This window comes from Sycon ciliatum, chromosome 13, assembly GCF_964019385.1.
Source record: "Sycon ciliatum chromosome 13, ocSycCili1.1, whole genome shotgun sequence".
Lineage (NCBI taxonomy): Eukaryota > Metazoa > Porifera > Calcarea > Leucosolenida > Sycettidae > Sycon > Sycon ciliatum.
Genome location: NC_088655.1, coordinates 4617412 through 4639513, shown reverse-complemented (window position 1 = coordinate 4639513; position 22102 = coordinate 4617412). Strand labels below are relative to the sequence as shown.

At 50.0% G+C, this 22102-nt stretch overlaps 1 long non-coding RNA gene across 1 annotated transcript in view; it reads left to right on the top strand.

Moving 5' to 3' along the window:
- LOC135829746 (uncharacterized) overlaps nt 1–21242 on the top strand; it is a 41441-nt gene extending 20199 nt beyond the window's left edge. Inside the window, exon 3 of the long non-coding RNA XR_010555907.1 lies at nt 20963–21242. This is a non-coding gene — a long non-coding RNA (uncharacterized LOC135829746). The remainder of the gene's footprint in view (nt 1–20962) is intronic.
- The last annotated feature ends 860 nt before the right edge of the window (nt 21243–22102 follow it).

Genomic DNA, 22102 nt, shown 5'->3' with positions numbered 1-22102 from the left:
GATCTGATATCCGTGCAGCTGACCAGTAACTTGAGCTGCAAGGCCACGTTTTATTCCCGAGACACTCTGACACAACTTTGCCGAAACGGTTTCCATCTTATGTCAGTGGGATTGTGCGTCACTCAACTGGTGCCTGATTCCGTGGAAACCCAAATCCACGATGTGCCCATCTGGGTCCAGGACGACATTATTATCGAAAGCCTGGGTGTCTTTGGATCGGCCGTTGGGCCTCTTCGCCATGGATTTTTCAAGACGAAGTCAGGGCTCGCCATTGCCACTGGTATCCGCTTTGCCACATTCTCTCTTCGCCCCAACGTGCAGATTCCATCGTATGTGAAAACATCTACGAACAACTTGTTTCGTGAACGCTACGAAGGCCAGCCTGCAACCTGTCGTAAATGGTCCCAACCGGGACACATTGCTGCAGATTGCAAACTCACCACAGGAACGACATACCCCAAGTGAACCGCGCACACCAGAACAAGCGCAACTGCAACTGTCGGAGTGCAACCTGGTGAACTTACCATACAGATTGGAGTCCAAAACGAGTCGCCAGACTCGGCACGCTCCAGCAGCAGCAGGCCCAGCACCAGCCCGAGTACTCTCTCGAGTATTGGATGTAGTACGAGTGCAACTCCTGTGGGGTCAAATTTTGGACAACCCGCAGTCAGCACTGAAGTGTTCGACACGGATTTGAATTTGAAAACTACGAAAGTCGATGAGGGGACTACTACTGAGGTTACTTCAGCGTTGAAAAACCTGACAGATACTGAGCCAGACATGTCGTCCGCACAGGGATTGCTGTCAAGCATGACAGCACACCCCAGAACTCCCCTCGCGGACGTCGAAGTAGACTTTGCAGAGCGAGATCTAGAACGAACAGAGTGACTCCTAGCAGAAGTGGCATCAAACATCAACACCGAAGCAACACCTAAGCTCCAAAAACTGCTTTCGCTCTCCATCTATGATAAAATGTTGTTTTGTTGTTATTTGAATTCTTTATTCTCACAATGGCACCATCGCCAATAAGAGACACATTTATGAGAAGGTGAGCTTGTGGGTTAAACAGTTGGAAAGTGATTTACATCACTTTGAACTTTACTGCAATGTTTCTACCCTAGGGCAAAACATGAACAAACAACAACACAATCGGACTTGAGTCTACTTCAGGCGCGTCTGAACGAGTTTGGAAGTGGGGCGGCCATGGAAGGGGGTCCGGGGGTCCTCCCCCGGGAAAAAAATTTCAAAAATTAAAAGCCAATTGCAAGCATTTCCGGGCATTTGGTGCTATTTCAGTGTACGGTAACTACAATGAAAGACTTTTTGATTCTGCAAAAAACCAAGAAGATGCTACGATCGGGGACAAACATTACCCTCCCCGGGGAAAAAAATTCAAAAATTGAAGCCAATTGCAAGCATTCCCAGGCATTTGGTGCCATTTCAGTGTACATGGACTTTTGATTCTGCAACAAACCACGATCGGGGACAAGGATTTGCCACGTTTGCGCTGAGATCATCGCGCTTTGTTGCAGTGTGCTAAAAAAAAAAAAACGGCCGAAAAAGTGGGGCGGCCATGGCCGCCCCGGCCGGTGCGGTTCCGACGCCCTTGTACTTGGTATCGAACTGACTTACAACAAAAACATGAAATCAAAGAATACAAAAGATCACAAATAAAATAACATGAACCTACACTACGGCTGCGCAGCCTGCAAGGCGCGACCTACGTGTACTCAAGATGCGCACTACACAGTACGCATTACTGGGTCTGTGGTATGCATACACCACAGTCCTCCCTTCTAAATGAAAGCACACGGGACAATCAGAATCAAGGTGACCATGTATCAATACTAACTAACAACAACCAACAGGGTAAAGCATGTTGACCGTTCTAAAAGAAAACACCACATGGCAACACAAGCGGTGCTAACCTGTCCATCTCAACAGCAGCAATAATAAAGCTACAAAATACAAAATATACACAAGTCACAGGTTCAAGCGCAAAGGCGGCCTGGAAACCCGTTGCGATCTCCGCACTGCAGGTACCACCGGGGTTCCTTCGGATGACAGTGGTGCAACAGGCATTGGTGATGACACCACAGTAGGTTTGACTTCTGCTTCAGCTTCTGTCTCGGTGGATACTGCTAACTCAACACTGGTTGCAACAGTTGCTGGTGCCGTCTCTACTGGATGCTCCGGTCGTAATACAGTTTCCGACTCCTCCTCTCTCCCCGGCACAGTCGTGAACGTGGGATGTCCAGGTCGAATCTGGTCAATATGGCGCCGCCCGCAACAAGCGTCTGCGGTCTCCACTACATACGACCTCGTACCATAACACTCAGATACTGTAGCAGGAATCCAACTTGGCTTGTTCGGTTTCCGATAATCTTGAACGAGCACTGACTCTCCCAGCTGGAACGTGCGTACTTCGCGTGAGGGTGAAGATTTCTGTTGTGCTGTTTGCTGTGCTGCCACCCGGGTTCGTACATCCGGGCGTAGGAGATCTAGTCGTGTGCGCAAACGTCGGCCCATTAATAGGTTGGAAGGTGTTTCGCCGGTAGTTGGGTGGACCGTGTTGCGATAGGAGATCAAGAACTTGTACGCTGCTTCCTGACAAGGCATCGCATCGGGGAACGCCTTCATTGCACGTTTGTAGGACTGGACAAACCGTTCTGCCAGCCCGTTGGTGGCAGGGTGGTGTGGTGCTGACATGCGGTGTCGGATACCATTCGCGCGCAGGAACGCTTCAACTTCTGCGGCGACAAACTGGGGCCCATTGTCGCTGACCAACTCCTCGGGACAGCCGTAACGAGCAAATACGGTGCGTAGACTCACGACCGTTGCCTGAGCTGTGGTGGATCGAAATGGCAAGACTTCCGGCCACTTCGAGTGTCCATCCACAATGACCAGCCACATGTGTCCTCTTAGTGGGCCAAGGAAGTCTATGTGGATGCGCTCCCATGGTCTACTGGGCCACACCCATGGGTGCAGAGGGGCCTTCTGCGGGAGATGTTGTGCTTGCTGACAGCCAAGACAGGCTTTGACCGTCTGCTCCAGAGCAGCGTCAATCTGGGGCCACCATATGTGGCTGCGGGCGAGACTTTTCATGCGAACAATGCCGGGATGTCCGCTGTGCAACTCTGCTAGAATCTCCGCATGATGGGCTGATGGCACAACGACACGATTGCCCCACAAGAGACATTCCATACTTAGACTGAGCTCGTTGCGGCGATTAAAGTATGGTTGCAAACTGGGCTTCGGACAGGCTGCTGGCCAGCCAGTCTCCAGATATCGTAGCACTTCGGACAACAGAGTGTCTCGACGTGTACTATCACGAATCTGTCTAGCTGTGACTGGCAGTGGATCTGTGAGCGACGTCTAGATATCCTCGACCGCGTCGTCACCAGCGTCACGAGTTGGTGCGCCGACCGGGAGACGGGATAAGCCATCTGCATTGCAGTGATCCTGAGTCCGCCGATAGAGAATCGTATACTGATGTCCTGCAAGAAACATAGCGTAGCGCTGTAGCCGGGCCGCAGTCATTACCGGGAATCCTTTCGAAGGGCTGAAAATTGATACCAGTGGCTGATGATCTGTCAGTAGCTCGAAATGCCAACCATAGACATAGTTGTGGAATTTCTTGACTCCCCAGACAATGCCCAATGCTTTCTTGTCGATCTGCGAGTATCGCTGTTCCGTGGCTGATAGCTTCCTGGACGCAAATGCAACAGGTTGTTCCTCACCGTCAGGCAACACATGTGATAACACAAAAAGCTCGCCAGGAGTAAGAAGCAAGTTTTGAAGCTCTGAGTGTCGTGACCACGTCCCCACCCTAGAAGCATATATGCACTGCTATTCTAACTAGTATTACCTATCTAGCATGGATGACTCCCCAGCGCCAGGCAGCCCAAAGCCTGAGCCCCCAGAGCCACTGTGGAGGTCGATGTTGCCGGCCGAATTGAAGGCCAATACCGTAATATTTGTCGACGGCCTCGCAGCCCGTTTGCTAATTGAGGACGTAGCTCGCTGTTTTATCAGCGCTTGTAATTTGGCTATTTTCAAGACGATCATTTGTGGCGTCAAGGGATGATTGCCCTCGTCTTCTGGGATGCTGGCGTGGCTAAGTGGTGCTGCCCCAAGAACTCTTCTAAGGTGAGGTAATGTTGGCTTGATGGAGTTTTGTTCGTAGCTTGTTCTTGTACGCTGTGCCGTGGCTCGTTTGTAGACACATAAATCGTGCCAATATTGGGCCAATATTGAGGGGTATGCCAATTTCATAGTTCCCTTCAAAAGATTTTGCGTGGGCTTTGGAATGTCGATCTACACCCCAAAGCAAACCTACCTGCAAAATTTGAGCGAAATCTGAGAGATCGACTTGCACATATGTTCTGGTTTTCTCAGACATGCTCTCTTAAGGCTTTCGGCCAAACGATGGCACCACACAGCAGCTATCTCGGTTAATCCATCAGATCACCGATAAAAGAGACGCCGAGCAAACAGTAATTGCTTGCTTCTTCGACCTATCTAAGGCGTTTGACCGGTTGTGGCACCAAGGACTGCTTGCAAAATTGGCCCACCTCGGACTCGATGGCAAATGCCTCCAGTGGCTTGCCTCCTATCTCACCAATAGACGACAACGTGTGCAAGTGGAGAGCAGCAAATCAACCTGGCTAAACATTCCAGCGGGGGTCCCCCAAGGCTCTGTCTTGGGGCCGCTTTTGTTCACGGCCTACACAATTGATCTGCCAACCGCCTGCATAAATGCCAACACTGAGTGCAGCCAGTTTGCCGACGACACTGCCATCATTGCCGCTCACGAGAATTTTCTAGCCGCAGAAGAGCACCTCCAGTCAGCTGTGACAACTGCGGCACAGTGGCTGAATGATTGGCATCTCCTGGTCAACGAAAGTAAGACCACTGTCATCCACTTTCACCACACCAACCGGCCACCTCCCAGACCACCATCAATCACACTCAACGATACCAACCTCACTGTGGCCTCAAGGCATCGCCACCTTGGCCTCCTCATACAGCAGAATCTATGCTGGAACTCGCATGTTGACTACATCTTCACTAAAGCGACCAGGAAGATGTTCCTTCTCCTGCGACTACGCAATTCCTTAAACACTTCTGCTCTATCCTCCATCTATCTAACCTACATCCGCCCTATTCTTGAGTATGCTTGCACTGTCCTCTCACCCCTCCCCGCAACCCTGAACGACCGGCTTTAGCGCATCCAACGGCGCGCTGCTCGCCTCTGCTTGCATCTCCCCCTCTTTGAACACAGAACCCACTCTGTGCTGCTGCACCGACTCAAATGGCCATCACTCAGCAGCCGCCGTACCCTCTCCCATATCCTTCTTGCACATAGCCTGCATCATAGATATGCACCACCACACCTTCTTGCAATTCACCTACCCCAAATACAACCCATTCGCACGCTCAGGTTCCCCCGAACCTTTGAGTTACCCACAACACGTACAAACTGGCTAAGAGACTCCCCCATCTATGCTTCTCTTGATCTCTTTAATAGCATCCCACCCAGCATCCGGCAAATCAACCCCAGACGAGATTTCAAAGCAAACATCCTACCACTTGTCATCTCTTCCGTATGTACTTGCTCACATTGCTCAGCACATCTATAGCTCCATTGCGCCCAGCCTACGTGATTAACTCCCAATTGGTATTGCCATCGCTACTGCGTCAGCAAGCAGCTAAACTTTGATCTCTCTGTATCTGATCCCCAGGCCTGTAATTATTTTTCTCTTATTGGCCACAGGCCATCGTGAGAATAAAAGAATTCAAACACTGCACCCAACCCATATGGCGATGCATCGGTTGCAAGACGAAGTGGAAGACTTGCATTGTAGTGCATGAGCACTTGGTCAGAAGCCACGAGTTGTTTGATTCTCACAAAGGCATCTTGGCATTCCGCGGTCCACTGGAACGGCTGATTCTTCTGTAACAATGCTGTGATCGGGCTGAGGACCGTTGCCATATCCGGCAAGAACCGCTGATAATACGTCACCAGACCAATGAAGCTTCTGACTTCAGAGACGTTCTTAGGTGGCAATGCTTCACCCACTGCATCAATCTTGGATGGCAACTGGTGTAGACCTTGGGCGCTGATAGTGTGTCCACCATACTGAACTTGCTCCTTGAACAACTCATACTTGCTGGGGTTCACCCGGAGTCCAGCATCGGCCAGGCGCTTGAGGACAGCTTCCAGGCAGCAGATGCTGGTCGTCATCCTCTCCAGTCAGAATGACATCATCGATGGTGCATTCAACTGGTGACAGGTCTCCCAGCAGCTGGTCCATGGCACGTTGCCACAAAGCTGGTGCTGATGCGATGCCATACGCCAGTCGATTGAGTCGGTACAGTCCCAAGTGCGTGTTCAGCGTTAGCATTGGGCGTGACTCTTCTGCTACCTCCATCTGAGTATATGCTGCTTTCAAATCGAGCTTCATGAATCTCTGACCACCCGACAATGAAGCGAATATGTCGTCGATGAGTGGGAGCGGGTGTTGGTCCACTCGCAACTGCGGGTTGACGGTGACCTTGAAGTCACCACATAGTCGAACGGTGCCATTAGGTTTCGGAACGGGCACAACTGGTGTGGCCCAGTCACTCCAATCGACACGAGACACTATTCCAGCCGCTTCCATTCGTCGAATCTCAGCTCCCACTTGGGCTTTTAGCGACAAGGGTAACTGACGAGCACAGAGGAATTTCGGCTTAGCATCTGGTTGCAGCGTCAGTTGAGCGGTAGGCAACCCTGGTCATCTCCAAATACTTCCGCATACTTGGTTTGAAGTTCTTTCACGGCTTCCATCACTGTGGGCTTGTTCTGCGCCTGGACCATCTTTGATGGCTGCCCAATCCAATGTCCACTGCTGCAACCAATCACGTCCAAGAAGCACAGGGCCAGGACCGTCCACGACATGCAGCTCCGCACTCGCCGTCTGCTGATTAATCGTCGCTTGTTCTGTGAATACACCTTTGGAGTCTAGCTTTTCTCTGGTGTACGTTCTGAATTTCACTGAACTGGGACGCAGCTTATGTTTGTCTGCAAAACGTCCTTGAAACACCGACAGAGGCATCAAAGACATAGCAGCACCAGTATCTACTTCCAACTGGACAGTGACGCCGTTCAGGATTGCCTTCGTTCGAATGGGTGGTGGTGGACGATCCGTTTCCACTCAATATAGAGCCTCATCGTCACTGGCAAACAACCCTGTGGACTGCTCCACTTGGTGGACTGTAGCTCGTGCTGACTTTGATGAGCTTGCGTCTCGTGTACTCTTCTCCTCTTGTCGACTTACAAACTCGTTGAATGTGACCACGTTTGTGGCAAGATCGGCACTCTGCATCCTTGAATCGACAAACAGCTGCCAGGTGGTCTGTACCACCACAACGGTAACAAGGTTGATTGGGTTTTGTACTCGACATGGTCACTTTGTGTACACTGGTACCCTCTGCCACAGCGTTGGACTCTGCAGACACTTCAACTGCGTCCTTCGCTGCGAGCTCCTGCGCTTTCGCGATAGAGACAGCGTTGTCAAATGTCAGACTGTCCGTGGCTAATAATTTTCTGCAAACACCAGCACTACGTAGTCCGCAGACAAACCGGTCCCAGAGGGCCTCAGGCAGATGAGCCTTGAACTCGCAAGTCCGAGCCAAACGCCTGAGTTCGGCCACGTAACTGACAATTGATTCTCCTTGCCTTTGATTATGCTGGTATAAACGGTACCTCTCACCAATTACGAGCGGCTTGGGAGCCAGATGATCTTTGAGAACATCTTTCAGTTCTTCGTACGACTTGCTGTCCGGCTCGTCAGGAGCCAACAAATCCCTCAGCAAATCGAAAGCTGGACCACCGATGACAGTTAGCATCGTGGCCTTTTTCAAGTCGTAGTCTACAATTTTATTCGCCGTGAGGTAGTGCTCAAGACGAGACGAGTACGAGGCCCACTCTCCCGCAGAGACATTGAACGGTTCGAGGGAACCAATGAGCGTCGCCATTCTTCTACAGGTTCTACAAGAACCACTTCGTCGCCAATGTTATGTTTCTACCCGAGAGCAAAACATGAGCAAACGACAACACAACTGGACTTCAGTTTATTGGTATCGAACTGACTTACAACAAAAACATGAAATCAAAGAATACAAAAGATCACAAATAAAATAACATGAACCTACACTACGGCTGCGCAGCCTGCAAGGCGCGACCTACGTGTACTCAAGATGCGCACTACACAGTACACATAACTGGGTCTGTGGTATGCATACACCACATTTACAAGTATGGGAGAGGGTGAGCGCTGCAGGAGCAGATTGAGTTAATCAGCAGTGAGCAGATTTCTTGTTTGAAAGCAGGTCGGGAGGAGACATCACGAATGCTAGCAGGGAGGGCATTGTAGTATTCTAGGGACTTGTACAGTGAGGTGTCTTTACAGCGATCGGTTCTGGAGGGTGGGAGGCGCCAAGTGCGTGCGTGTCGAAGGCTGTACTGGGCCGTAACTTGAGCGGGGGTGTTGTTGTTGTTGTTTCAAATCTTTATTCACACGATAGCCAGTGGCCAATAAGAGATAATAGTGTAAGAAAGGAGAAAGAGTGACAAAGAATTGGGTGGGCAGGGCGTAGGGGTTAATGACTACTTAAGTGTGTGGGCAGGGGTGGTCGCCACACGAGCATACAGAGTTGTGTACTTAAGTGTACGGGCAGGGGTGGTCGCTACACGAGCATACAGAGTTGTGCAACAGCAGGGATATCTCGGATTTGAAGGGAGTACGAGAAGGGATTTCGCGAAGCTGGGCAGGCAAGCAATTAAAGTAATGAAGGGCCTTGTACAGGGTAGAATGGAGACAGCGGTGAGTCCGCGGAGTTGGCAAGTGCCAAGTACGAGAGCGACGTAAATTATACGAAGGTTGCACGTTGCTAGCAGTATGCAGCGAGAGTATATGTGGTGGGGCATAATTATGGCGCAGAGAATGCGCGAAGAGTATATGTTTAACTTTAAAGCGTGAAAATAATGCTGGCCATTTGATGCGATGCAAAAGGTGGGAGTGTTCTAAGTGTGTGTAAAGGGGAAGGTGGAGACATATTCTGGCGGCTTTCCGCTGGAGTCGTTCTAGCCTGTCAAGGGAAGTGTGGGACAACGGTGTGAGAGCATTGCTCGCATATGAGAATATAGGTACACTCGGACGTCTCTTATCCGGGCACCTTGGGACCGAGTACTGCCCGTATCTCAGATTTGCCCGTATCTCAGAATAACTCATCTACCATGTATCATATCACTTTTTGAAGAAGTTTATTTGGAACGTATTGCACATGTTCAGGATACAAAAGGCACCCATTGATAAAAATGTGTGGATTACATAGGTTGGCAGTGAAAAATAAGCACTTCCGAATACGGAAAAAGTTCAAAACCCCCAAATTCGAAGTATTTGTGCTATAGGAACTCAAGCTAAAGGTGCCTGGTAGAGAGACGTGCCCGTATCTGAGGCGTCCGGATAAGAGGCGTTTGAGTGTAGTATGTATGTCTGATAGATGTGAGATAAAGAATCACTGGTGAGTGTAGAACTTAGTCTAAAAAGAATATTGAAAGACTTGAGTGATTTTTTGACTATGTATTCAACATGCTCCGTCCAACGGAGGTCATGCTGAAAGATTATTCCGAGGTGTTTGTGTTTTTGTGCTACGGTAAGCGGACTATTCCTGAGGGTGATCTGGGGTAGCTGTTCAGGGGGGCGGTTATTGTGGTAGAACGGGAGGATGACTGTTTTCTTTGTGTTAACCAGCAGGTGCCATCTTTGAAGCCAGTCTCCAGCTGCTGTGACACTCTGTTGTAGGTTTCGGGTGCAGTCTTGAAGAGTTCTCGCTATGGAAATCAGAGCGGTGTCATCTGCAAATTGGCTACATGTTGTGCCGGGATTCTCACATGCGTGTGGAAGGTCTATGGTGTAGACGAGGAATAGAAGCGGCCCAAGAACAGATCCCTGATGGACACCGGCAGGGATCTCGAGGAAAGGCGATAGGTCGCCATCCACCTCGACCCTTTGCTGACGCCCCAACAGGTACCGTCGGAACCACTCCAGGGCGTTGCCCTGGACACCATAGTGGGAGGGTTTTGCTAGAAGGCCTGCATGCCACACACGATCGAAGGCCTTGCTTAGGGCCGGGTTCCACTGCGGCTCCGCTGCTCCGCGGCACTTGGCTGCATGCAGCGGAGCAGCGCGGATCCACTGTAACTCGCTATTCGCGGTACCTCGGTCATGGTCCACACTTTTTGATGACGTTTCACCTGTGTTGTGAACCCTCTGGTTCTCTAAAGTATCAGGAACGAACGACCCCACACGGCACGAGGACAACTATTTATTCTCAACAATATCTTTCACTTCCATCGACTAATAACAATGAACAATGAATGGAACAACTGAATGAACTGAACTAACTAACACTAAAACCACCAGGTAGTTATAGCGTGAAAATGACAGCGTATATGAGAAAAGCATACACATACAACATACAACTACAGCGCACACAGCAAACCGCACATAGCGCATGTAGTGTATACTACGTCGTAAACATCAGCGGTACGGCGGAGTCGGGATACAGCTGCATTGGAACGAACACCATGTCACAAGCGAGAAGGCCTTTCACTCTCGAGAACTTGTGGTTTCACAACATTCTCCCCACCAAAGGGCTTCTCACCGCCGTACAACAACTCACAAGTCAAACGATTTGGGGCTTACTACGCGTCATCTGCTGCTGCGGTGGTGGCCATGGTAGAATATCACTGATGCCCACCACTTCAGACAACTCGACATCGCGAAGCTCGCCGCTGTGGGCTGTCGCACACGACACTGTCACCGATCCACTTCGACATGGGGCGGACGATAGACCAGACAACACACAACGGATAAGCTTGCAGATCTTGGCTGTCACACATGACACCGTTACTGGGCCACTGCCTCGTGGGGCGGACGCTGGACCGGATAACATACATCTAATTTCCATGTTCCACACAGTCTCGCCGCTCACTTTTTCCGTGCTAACCAGTAGTATCGCCCTTCTTATTTTCTCGGCTTCTACGCCTTGCGTTTCTAAGTCTTGCGCCTCCAACTCTTGCGCCACCAACTCTTGCGCCTCCAACTCTTGCGCCTCCAACTCTTGCGCTAACTCTTGCGCCTCTAACTCTTGCGCCTCGACGTCTTGCGCCTCTACGTCTTGCGCCTCTACGTCTTGCGCCTGCACGTCTTGCGCTTCTACGTCGTTCGCCTCTACGTCGTTCGGCCGAGACTCCAGCTGCTTCTGAGCGTCTCCGACCGATGTCGTCATGCACTGCACCGACCCAGTGGGCCTTGGATCTGATCCTCCCACTGGCTTCGAATGCTCCTCTGACCGCTGCTTGTCTGTAAGCAAAGTCTTCCACGCCTTGTCAGGCGTCCTTTCGCGTGTGGCAAGCAAATCTCGCTTTGCTCCCTCATATTTACTGCTGGCGATGCGCTCGTTAATCTTCTTGAGCTTTTCGTTAAACTCTGCGCGGAGCGCACACTCTTGTTGTCTAGCACTGCGCTCTTCAAACTCCTCGCTCTGTCGGAGCCTCTTCTCCACGTATTCTCTCAACCTATCGCCTTCATATCCATACCGAATTCCGTTGGCGATAAAGCTGGCTTCAATGATCCATAGTTCCTGTGCCATGCTCGGTTCGTATCCTGGCGTGGTCGCCAAATGTTGTGAACCCTCTGGTTCTCTAAAGTATCAGGAACGAACGACCCCACACGGCACGAGGACAACTATTTATTCTCAACAATATCTTTCACTTCCATCGACTAATAACAATGAACAATGAATGGACAACTGAATGAACTGAACTAACTGAATAACTAACACTAAAACCACCAGGTAGTTATAGCGTGAAAATGACAGCGTATATGAGAAAAGCATACACATGCAACATACAACTACAGCGCACTCAGCAAACCGCACATAGCGCATGTAGCGTATACTACGCTGTAAACATCAACGGTACGGCGGAGTCGGGATACAACTGCATTGAAACGAACACAATGTCACAAGCGAGAAGGCCTTTCACTCTCGAGAACTTGTCGTTTCACAACATTCTCCCCACCAAAGGGCTTCTCACCGCCGTACAACAACTCACAAGTCAAACGATTTGGGGCTTACTACGCGTCATCTGCTGCTGCGGTGGTGGCCATGGTAGAATATCACTAATGCCCACCACTTCAGACAACTCGACATCGCGAAGCTCGCCGCTGTGGGCTGTCGCACACGACACTGTTACCGATCCACTTCGACATGGGGCGGACGCTGAACCAGACAACACACAACCGATACTTTTACCAAGCTCGCCGATGTGGGCTGTCATACACGACACGGTCACTGGTACACTGCTTCGATCCGGGGCGGGCGCGGAACCCGAGAACACACATCCGATCTCTGTGTTCCACACAGTCTCGCCGTTGACCTCTTCCGTGCTAACCAGTAGTATCGCCCTTCTCGTTTCCTTATCTTCTACGCCTTGCGCTTTTATGTCTTGCGCCTCTAACTCTTGCGCCTCTAACTCTTGCGCCTCTATCTCTTGCGCCTCTATCTCTTGCGCCTCTAACTCTTGCGCCTCCAATTCTTGCGCCTCTAACTCTTGCGCCTCTTGCGCCTCTACGTCGTTCGGCCGAGACTCCAGCTGCTTCTGAGCGTCTCCGACCGATGTCACCATGCACTGCACCGACCCAGTGGGCCTTGGATCTGATCCTCCCACTGGCTTCGAATACTCTTCTGACCGCTGCTTGTCTGTAAGCAAAGTCTTACACGCCTTGTCCGGCGTCCTTCCGGGCGAGGCAAGCAAATCTCGCTTTGCTTCCTCATAATATGAACCGACGGCGATGCGCTCGGCCATCTTCTTGAGCTTTTCGTTAAACTCTGTGCGGAGCGCACACTCTTGCCTTCTAGCACTGCGCTCTTCAAACTCCTCGCTCTGTCGGAGCCTCTTCTCCACGTATTCTCTCAACCTATCGCCTTCAAATCCATACCGAATTCCGTTGGCGATAAAGCTGGCTTCGATGATCCATAGTTCCTGTGCCATGCTCGCTTCGTATCCTGGCGTGGTCGCCAAATGTTGTGAACCCTCTGGTTCTCTAAAGTATCAGGAACGAACGACCCCACACGGCACGAGGACAACTATTTATTCTCAACAATATCTTTCACTTCCATCGACTAATAACAATGAACAATGAATGGAACAACTGAATGAACTGAACTAACTAACACTAAAACCACCAGGTAGTTATAGCGTGAAAATGACAGCGTATATGAGAAAAGCATACACATACAACATACAACTACAGCGCACACAGCAAACCGCACATAGCGCATGTAGTGTATACTACGTCGTAAACATCAGCGGTACGGCGGAGTCGGGATACAGCTGCATTGGAACGAACACCATGTCACAAGCGAGAAGGCCTTTCACTCTCGAGAACTTGTGGTTTCACAACAACCTGCCTGCGCGCGCGCGCGCGCGCGCGAAATCAAACAAATCCTCGTGTTCTGGCCTGCGCAACGAATTAATATTTGAATTTTAAAATTCTGGCGTACAAAACAATGCAAAGTACGGGAAGCAGGTCGAGCCGCGACCGCGGCTCGCAGTTTTTGGTCAAGAATCGTAGCGAAAGCTCGCGGTGAGCCGCGGACTCGCTGCTCCAGCTCGAGCCGCGGTCACTATGGTAATGATGACGTTTCAAGCCGCGAAAGATGAGCAGCGGGGCAGCGGAGCCGCAGTGGAACCCGGCCCTAAGATCGAAAAAGCAGGCATTGACGTGTTTCCCGTCGTCTCTCGCAGTGGAGAGGGTATGGACGAGACGGGCGAGTTGCTGCTCAGTGCCGTCTTTCTCACGGAATCCGGACTGCAGGTTGGGCAGGTGGGGTGTGATGTGCTTGTAGAGGAGTTGATGTGCAATTTTTTTCTTGGATTTTTGATGTAGTGCTCAAGAGAGAGATGGGTCTGTAATTTGTTGGTTGGGTTGGGTCACCGGGCTTGGGTACTGGAGTAATGGTGGCATCCTTCCACTCCCGTGGGATTTCTCCGGTTTGGAACGATAGATTAAAGAGGGACGATAGCGACGTTGCAAGTTCCTTAGCCGCTTCTTTGAGTAGGCAGTTTGGAATAGAGTCGAACCCGGGGCTTTTATTGGTATCAACTCCGCGGAGGAGTTTTTCGACCTCAGCTTGGGAAGTCGAGATTTCTTGAAGGGGACTGAGGATGTCAGGGGTGGTGTTGATGGCTGGAGTTTGCTCATCCGCATTGGCCACGGACAGCTTGCTCTGTGAAATGAAGAATTCGTTGAGGGCAGCGGCTTTTTGTGCTGGTGTCGTTGCAGGAGTTGCTTGGCTGACGAGTTCGGGTATGCGTTGTTTTGTAGCTGTAGTTAGGTGCTTCATGAGGCGGTGTAGGGAAGTAGAGGAGGCTGTTGAGTTGTTTACGAAATCCGATTTTGCACGACGCAGGAGGGTGGTGACACGGTTTCTTTGGGCAGTGAACGTGTTCCAGTCATCGGGCGAGCGTGAGTGGAGGTATATTATTCTGTGTTTTCTGTGCTTATCCTTGATCTCTTTCAAGAGGCCCTTTGATATCCATGGTCGTGCTGGCACGTTCTTCCTGTCCCAAGGGGGGTGAGTGCGAGTAACTTGGCAGTGTTCTTGGGCGATGCTCAGGACTTTGTCGTGCCAGGATTGCCAGAAGGTGTCAGCTGGGCATGGGTCGTGTTCGTTTGGATGGTGGTTGAGATTTGTGCGTGAAAGGGCTTCTCGAAGAAGGTGGATAGTTTTTTATTTTTTTATTTTTTTTTACTATGTTCACATTCCCAGCTCGAAAATAATAAAGAAAGACAATGATACTGAGACGAACGTGACAACTATTGAGCAGGGGCTGCACCGAGACGCAGCAGTGATGGTGGGGCATTGATGGCTCTGCCGACCTGAGGTCTCGGCATCACGGCCAAAAACACGCACCAAAAACAAAAGATAGAGCTGTACGAGTCAGCAAAATGAAAAGAAAGGAAGGGTTAACATCAGCGAGTGTGCGGGAGAAACTGTGAGACTATTAACAAATTACAAGGGCTGTTACTGAGAGGAGCATCATCATGGCTGATCATGGCGAGTCGGTTTTCTGAGCCAGTTGTGGTGCATAGATAGGGATAGAGGAGAACGACGAGAGCATCATCATAGCGAGTCGACCGCCCAGAACCAGTTTGTGCTTCGCAGATGGCGATAAACATTAGTTTTGAATGCTTGCATTCCCTTGCTGTGGGGAGGCTGGGACAGAAGAGCGGCGGGGAGGGAGTTCCAGTCACTAATACTGCAGTGTGGGAACGAGCGCTTTAATGCCAGCGGGACAGATGCAAGCAGCTGGTGTTGGAGCTGGTGGTCATGGCCAATGACGCTACCATGCTCGCTGCGAGTTCTGGGGCTGGATGAGGGGAAATAGCGCGGTGGCAAAACAGAAAGCAGCTGCGGAGGGCCAGGCAGGTAATGCAGCTTGTATAGGCAGGCAAGCGAGGCAACAGTACGACGGATGGCCAGGCTAGGTAATAGTGCACCTGGACCGATGATTCGCAGAGCACAGCGTTGGATATGATCCAGGCGTTGCAGGTAGCTGGGCGGAGCACCTATCCAGATGAGGGGGGCATACTCCATAACTGGTCGAACAAATGCCTTGTATACTGTGGTGTGGCCGGCTGGGGAGAGAATGTGCGCTGCACGGCGCAGGAAGCCCAGGCGTTGTTTGGCTCGAGTGGCAACCTTCCGGAGATGAGTGCTGAATGACAGCTTCGAGTCAAAGGTCACTCCAAGTAAAGAGAGAGCCTTCTCCTCAAGGACAGGAGTGCCGCCGAAGACAATGCGAGGCAAATTGATGGGGTTCTGCGGAGAGTGGCGGTCATGGCTTGGGACTTCGACGGTTCGAAGGAGATGCGCCATCTGCGGCCCCACTGATGCAAGCGAGCAACAGAAGTCTGGAGGCTCAATGCTGCGTCGGCTGGGGATGTGTCGAGGGATATCAGGCTGTACAAGGTAGTATCGTCGGTGTACGCCTCTAGGTGGGCTCCGGGTGACAGGGTCTCTGAGGCGTTTTTCACGTAAATCAGGAAGAGTGTAGGGCCGAGTATGCTCCCTTGGGGAACTCCTGCTGATATGGTATACAGCGATGAGGTTTGGCCGCCCACCAAGCATTGAATGGACCGTCCACCTAGGTAGGAAGAGAGCCAGGTATGCAGGGGGCCGCCAATGCCAAGATGGCGGACTTTGTGGAGGAGGCCAGCATGGGACACACGGTCGAATGCTCCGGCAATATCCACGGCTAGAATACGTGCCGCACCGCCTCGGCCGACGGCTGTGATCCAGGCGTGGTGTAGAGCCTGTAGCGCATCTGAGGTCCCGAGGCGGCGACGAAACCCAAACTGGTGGGGTGTCAGGAGTTTGTAACGCTCAAGGTGATTCATGAGCTGACGATTGATAACGCTCTCCATGATCTTAGAGATTATGCTCAGCAGTGAAACTGGACGATAATTCCTTAGGGCGGATCGTGAAGATCGCTTGTGGATTGGAACCACGCTGGCAGTCTTCCACATTTGTGGCTGGACTCCGTGCTGGAAGCAAAGAGCAAAGAGCTGACACAGTGGCTTGGCAAGTTCTCTGGCGCATTCCTTCAAGACACGAGCGGAAATACCGTCGGGTCCAGTCGCCTTTGAGGCATCCAGGCGAGCTAAAAGCCGGTGGACTGCATCCGGGCGAAAGTGGACTGTCGTTAGTGGAGGTGCGTCAGCGAATGCCGTGTCCGGTAAGTCCATCGTGGTAAGGTCGCGGCCTTGCACACTGCACTTGCGGGAAAAGAAACGTGCGAAAGCCTCCGATTTCTCATAGCTTGTGGCCCTCTCGCAACCTTCACTATCAACAAAGTGCTGTCTGTCCATGACCAGAATGTGGTGCTTCTGGATCGTGGAGGGGAGTTGTTAATTATGGGGAGCAGTTGATTATTGATGTGGCCACTGATAGTAGTGTGATCGGATGCGCCAAACGGTGGAAGTGATTGGATATGAACATCATTGCTGTGGAGTGAGGAGATAACAAGGTCTAGACATGAGAGAGGTGTTTGTCGGTGGATGTAAGTAGGGAATCTGACATGTTGTGTGAGGCCGTATGTGTGTAGAAGAGTTTGTATGTCGTCCCCAAGGCGATCTGTTCTGTCTGTGGTGAGCCACGCACTGTTCTTGGCATTGAAGTCTCCAAGTAGTAGGTTGTTGTTATTGTTGTTGTTGTTTGAATTCTTTATTCTCACGATGGCACCATCACCAATAAGAGATAAATTTATGAGAAGGTGAGATTGTGGGTTAAACAGTTGGAAAGTGATTTACATCACTTTGAATTTTGAAGTATGGGAGAGGGTGAGCGCTGCAGGAGCAGATTGACTTAATCAGCAGTGAGCAGATTTCTTGTTTGAAAGCAGGTCGGGAGGAGACGTCACGAATGCTAGCAGGGAGGGCATTGTAGTATTCTAGGGACTTGTAAAGTGGGGAGTCTTTACAGTGATCGGTTCTGGAGGGTGGGAGGTGCCAAGTGGGTGCGTGTCGAAGGCTGTACTGGGCCGTAACTTGAGCGGGGTGTTGAGCATGCGTATGTGTTGTGGGGCATATTGGTATTTTATGGGGTGAGCAAGAAGGGTGAGCTTCACTTTGCGGCGAGAGAACATCGTCGGCCATTTGAGCCGATGGAGCAGTGTTGAATGATCCAGAGGAGTGAAGAGGGGGAGACGGAGGCAGATTCTGGCCGCCTTGCGCTGGATTCGCTCAAGACGGTCAAGGGCTGCAATTGAGAGCGGGGTGACAGCAATGCATGCATATTCAATTATAGGCAGGATATATGTTTTGTAAATGAGAGAGAGTGATTTAGTGTGTAGAGTTGATTTGAGCCTAAAGAGAATATTAAAAGATTTTACGGCTTTCTTCAGCACAAAGTCAATGTGGGCTGACCATCTTATGTCGTGCTGAAAGATGATGCCGAGGTGACGATGTGTTACTGTTTCTAGTAGGGTTTGGCCAAGTTTTATTTTGGGTAGTCATGGTGGGGGTCGGTTAGCATGGTAGAACGGGAGGATGACGGTTTTCGTTTTGTTGACTAGCAGGTGCCAGCCCTCTAGCCATGCTGCTGCGGCATCGACGCTTCTTTGTAGCGCAGCTTTGTACGGTGTCGTCCGCGAACTGGCTACACGAGGTTGTAGCATTTTCACAGGCAGTGGGCAGGTCAATGGTGTACGCCAGGAACAGAAGTGGTCCCAGGACCAAGCCCTGGGGCACTCCCGCTGGTATTGGTATGAAGGCGGATGTTGTGCCTTCAACCTGCACCCGCTGTCTGCGTCCTGACAAGTAGGCTTCGAGCCAGTTGTGAGCCTTGCCGTCGACACCGTAGTGGCTCAGCTTTTTCAGCAAGCCTTGATGCCATACACGATCAAAGGCTTTACTGAGATCGAAGAAACACGTTACAACATGCTTCCCCGCATCCCTTGCTGTGGATATCTGGTGGACGATCCGTGCGAGTTGCAGTTCGGTCCCGTCTTGTTTCCTGAAGCCGGATTGGTTGGAGGGTAAGTGTGGTGCTATGTGATTGTACAGACGAGAGTGGACTATTTTTTCTTGTGTTTTTTTGATATTATACTGAGCAGGGAGATGGGTCGGTAGTTGGTAGGATGGGAGGGGTTGTCCAACTTTGGGATGGGTGTAATAGTTGCGTCTTTCCAATCCTGTGGTATTTCTCCGGTTCTGAAGGACAGATTGTAGAGACTAGTGAGAGATGGGGAGATTTCCTTTGCAGTTTCTTTCAGGAGCCGAGTTGGGATGTTGTCAAAGCCTGGGCTCTTGCCAGTGTCTAGACTGCTTAGAAGCTTCTCGACCTCTTCCACTGTTGCTGCGATTGTATTTAGAGTATGACTGATGTCAGGGGTAGTGTTGATGTCTGGTGTAGTACAGGTGGTCTTGTCGATGGACTGTTGGCTTTGGAAGATAAAGAACTTGTTGAGAGCTGTTGCCTTCTCCATAGCCGTGGCTGCAGTGGAGTTGGCTGTCGATAGTGTGGGAATTGTTTGCTTAGGCGGTTTCTTCAGGTGCTTCAGTAGACGGTGGAGGTTTGTACCCGTTGACGTTGTTTGCTGGACAAATCGAACTTAGCCTGTCGCAAAAGAGCGGTTACTCGGTTACGCTGGGCTGTGTACAGTTTCCAATCTGAGTCTAGTTGGGTCGCCTTGTAGGTGCGGAACTGTTTGTGTGTGTGTTGTTGTTGTTTTGAATCTTTTTTCTCACGATAGCCAGTGGGCAATAAGATATAATAGTGAACTCTCTCTCTCTCTCTCTCTCTCTCCATCTCTCTCTCTCTTTCTTTCTCTCTCTCTCTCTCTCTCTCTCTCTCTCTCTCTCTCTCTCTCTCTCTCTCTCTCTCTCTATCTCTCTCTCTCTCTCTCTCTCTCTCTCTCTCTCTCCGAGAAGGGATTTCGCGAAGCTGGGTGGGCAAGCAATTAAAGTAATGAAGGGCCTTGTACAGGGGAGAATGGAGACAGCAATCAGTCCTCGGAGTTGGCAAGTGCCAAGTACGAGAGCGACGTAACTCATACGAAGGTTGCACTCTTGCTGGCAGTATGCAACGAGAGTATATGTGGTGGGGCATAATTGTAGTGCAGAGAATGCGCGAAGAGTATATGTTTAACTTTAAAGCGTGAAAATAATGTTGGCCATTTGATGCGATGCAAAAGGTGGGAGTGTTCTAAGTGTGTGTAAAGGGGAAGGTGGAGACATATTCTGGCGGCTTTCCGCTGGAGTCGTTCTAGCCTGTCAAGGGAAGTGTGTGACAACGGTGTGAGAGCATTGCTCACATAATATTTATGAGAATATAGGTAGTATGTATGTCTGATAGATGTGAGATAACGAATCACTTTTTTCTTGGATTTTTGTTGTAGTGCTCAAAAGAGAGATGGGTCTGTAGTTTGTTGGTTGGGTTGGGTCACCAGGCTTGGGCACTGGAGTAATGGTGGCATCTTTCCACTCCTGTGGGATTTCTCCGGTTTGGAATGATAGATTGAAGAGGGATGATAAGAACAGTGCAAGATCCTTATTTTCCTTAGAAACTCATGGGCGATCGTTTTTGATTCTCTCCTGGCGGTTTGAATTCGCTGCAGTCGCGACTTTCAGCAACCGCATCATCCAGAAACTCGTGCAGCTGCGCAAGCAACATGTCGTCCAGTTCATTGATGTATTTTGCAGTCGTCGTAGCTGCGAGGCTTTACATCAAGCCTCTGCGAAAGCTCCGTATCGTCTCCAGTGACACTGACAGTCCACTAGTGGCCCATAGATTCGTACAACACAGGTAAGGGATAAGCGCGCATGGTCGAACTGTATGACACAGACTGTCAGTGCACGGAACACAGTGATGAGAAGTGATTTTATTGGTGCGTGGTGGTCTGCCTGTTCGCCTCATCTGAAGGTATCGTTTGAATGTCGGGTCAAAACTCCTACAGCTACCATTCTGGCAGTTGCACTGCACGAGGAAGAGGCAAAGGCGATCGTCAAAATCGGGCCTAATGATTGAAACAATCAAGGAAGCGCAGCGTAGCTTGAAGGCGACAAAAAAAATATCAATGTTTTGCACGGTGACGCACTTGCAAATGCGCCCAGTGACACCATCAGCGATGAAAACTAGAAGGTCAGCCCAACAGACGATACAGTAGTTATCTATCTACCGTCCCTTGGTTGATTTTTTAGTTCTGGTGCGCATTTGTACAAATGCTTGAGTTTTGAAGTGAAGTGCACATTCCTAAGTCGGATCCAGTAAATAGCAATAATATGCTGCAAGTACATGTACTCATCCCCAGTTTTTATATACTGGTGTGTACGTATTCTGATAGGCATTTGGTCAGCTTCCAAGGAACAACAAGGAATGGAATATTGGCTCTTTACTGATTTTCGTCGTACTCAGCAAGGAGCTAATGAGTACTGTTCAACTTTATCCCAAACTGGTAAACTTGCACGTCCACCAAGTACTGATGACTACAATGCAATAACTAAACGCTTTCCCATAGAGCAGACTTCACTATTTTGGGTTACTGGTCTGGATGGCAACTGTGTAGCAATCCGCACTGGTGAAGCTCCGTCTGATCAGCACAACGAACCTTGCTCAACTGTCCTCCCATTCCTTTGTGAACGTTGGGAAAGTAAGTGAAAAATTGATAATGCTGCAAAAGAATCTCTTCTAGCAGTCCTCTAACATGGTATAATTTAGTACCGGGCAGTGGTGCCTCAGGAGGAATGACAAGGGGAAAGGGAAACATCATTTCAGGCATGAAGCAATCATGCCGATTACTCATCACTTACTCATTGTGATCGTACTCGATACTTGCTAACAATAGAGAGGTTTGATCTCTGTCACTACAGCCACTGTCCTGTCCTGTTGTCATCAAGTGCTTGTTCACACTATTGTTAAACAGCTCAGCACAATGTTGTAGCCTGAAAGCAGTTTAGTCCCACCACTCCTCACACCTCTTTTAAACAAAATACAAAAATAGATTTTTGTTTTTTTGTTTACACAGGTGAGTGTGGGTATGATGGTCAGTATTGTGAGCGTTAGTGTGAGTGTGAATGTGTGTCTCTGTGTTTGGGTATTTGCGTGTTTGTGTGTGCCTTTGCTTCAAGGATGGTGTACATTTACCAAATATGGTGTGTTGTCATTCCACCTTGTGTTGCATGATATAGGTCCACCACATTTGTTTTTCTCTTCAATACTGATGATGGCCCATGGCTGAACATTTGATCGAGAAATTAAAAATACGCAGTGAAGAGACCACTTACTTTGAGAATGGTGTGTGAAGGGTTTTCAGTGTCATGGAATGGCTGCAGGGCATCTTGCGCTCCTTCAGAAAAGTATGAGCAATCGTGAGAATAGAAACAAAATATGGGGTGCTAAGTCACTGCTAACAATTGACCCAAGATCTGTAGACAAAGATGAAATCTAACTACAACCATGCACCACATGTGTAGATATTTCAGCG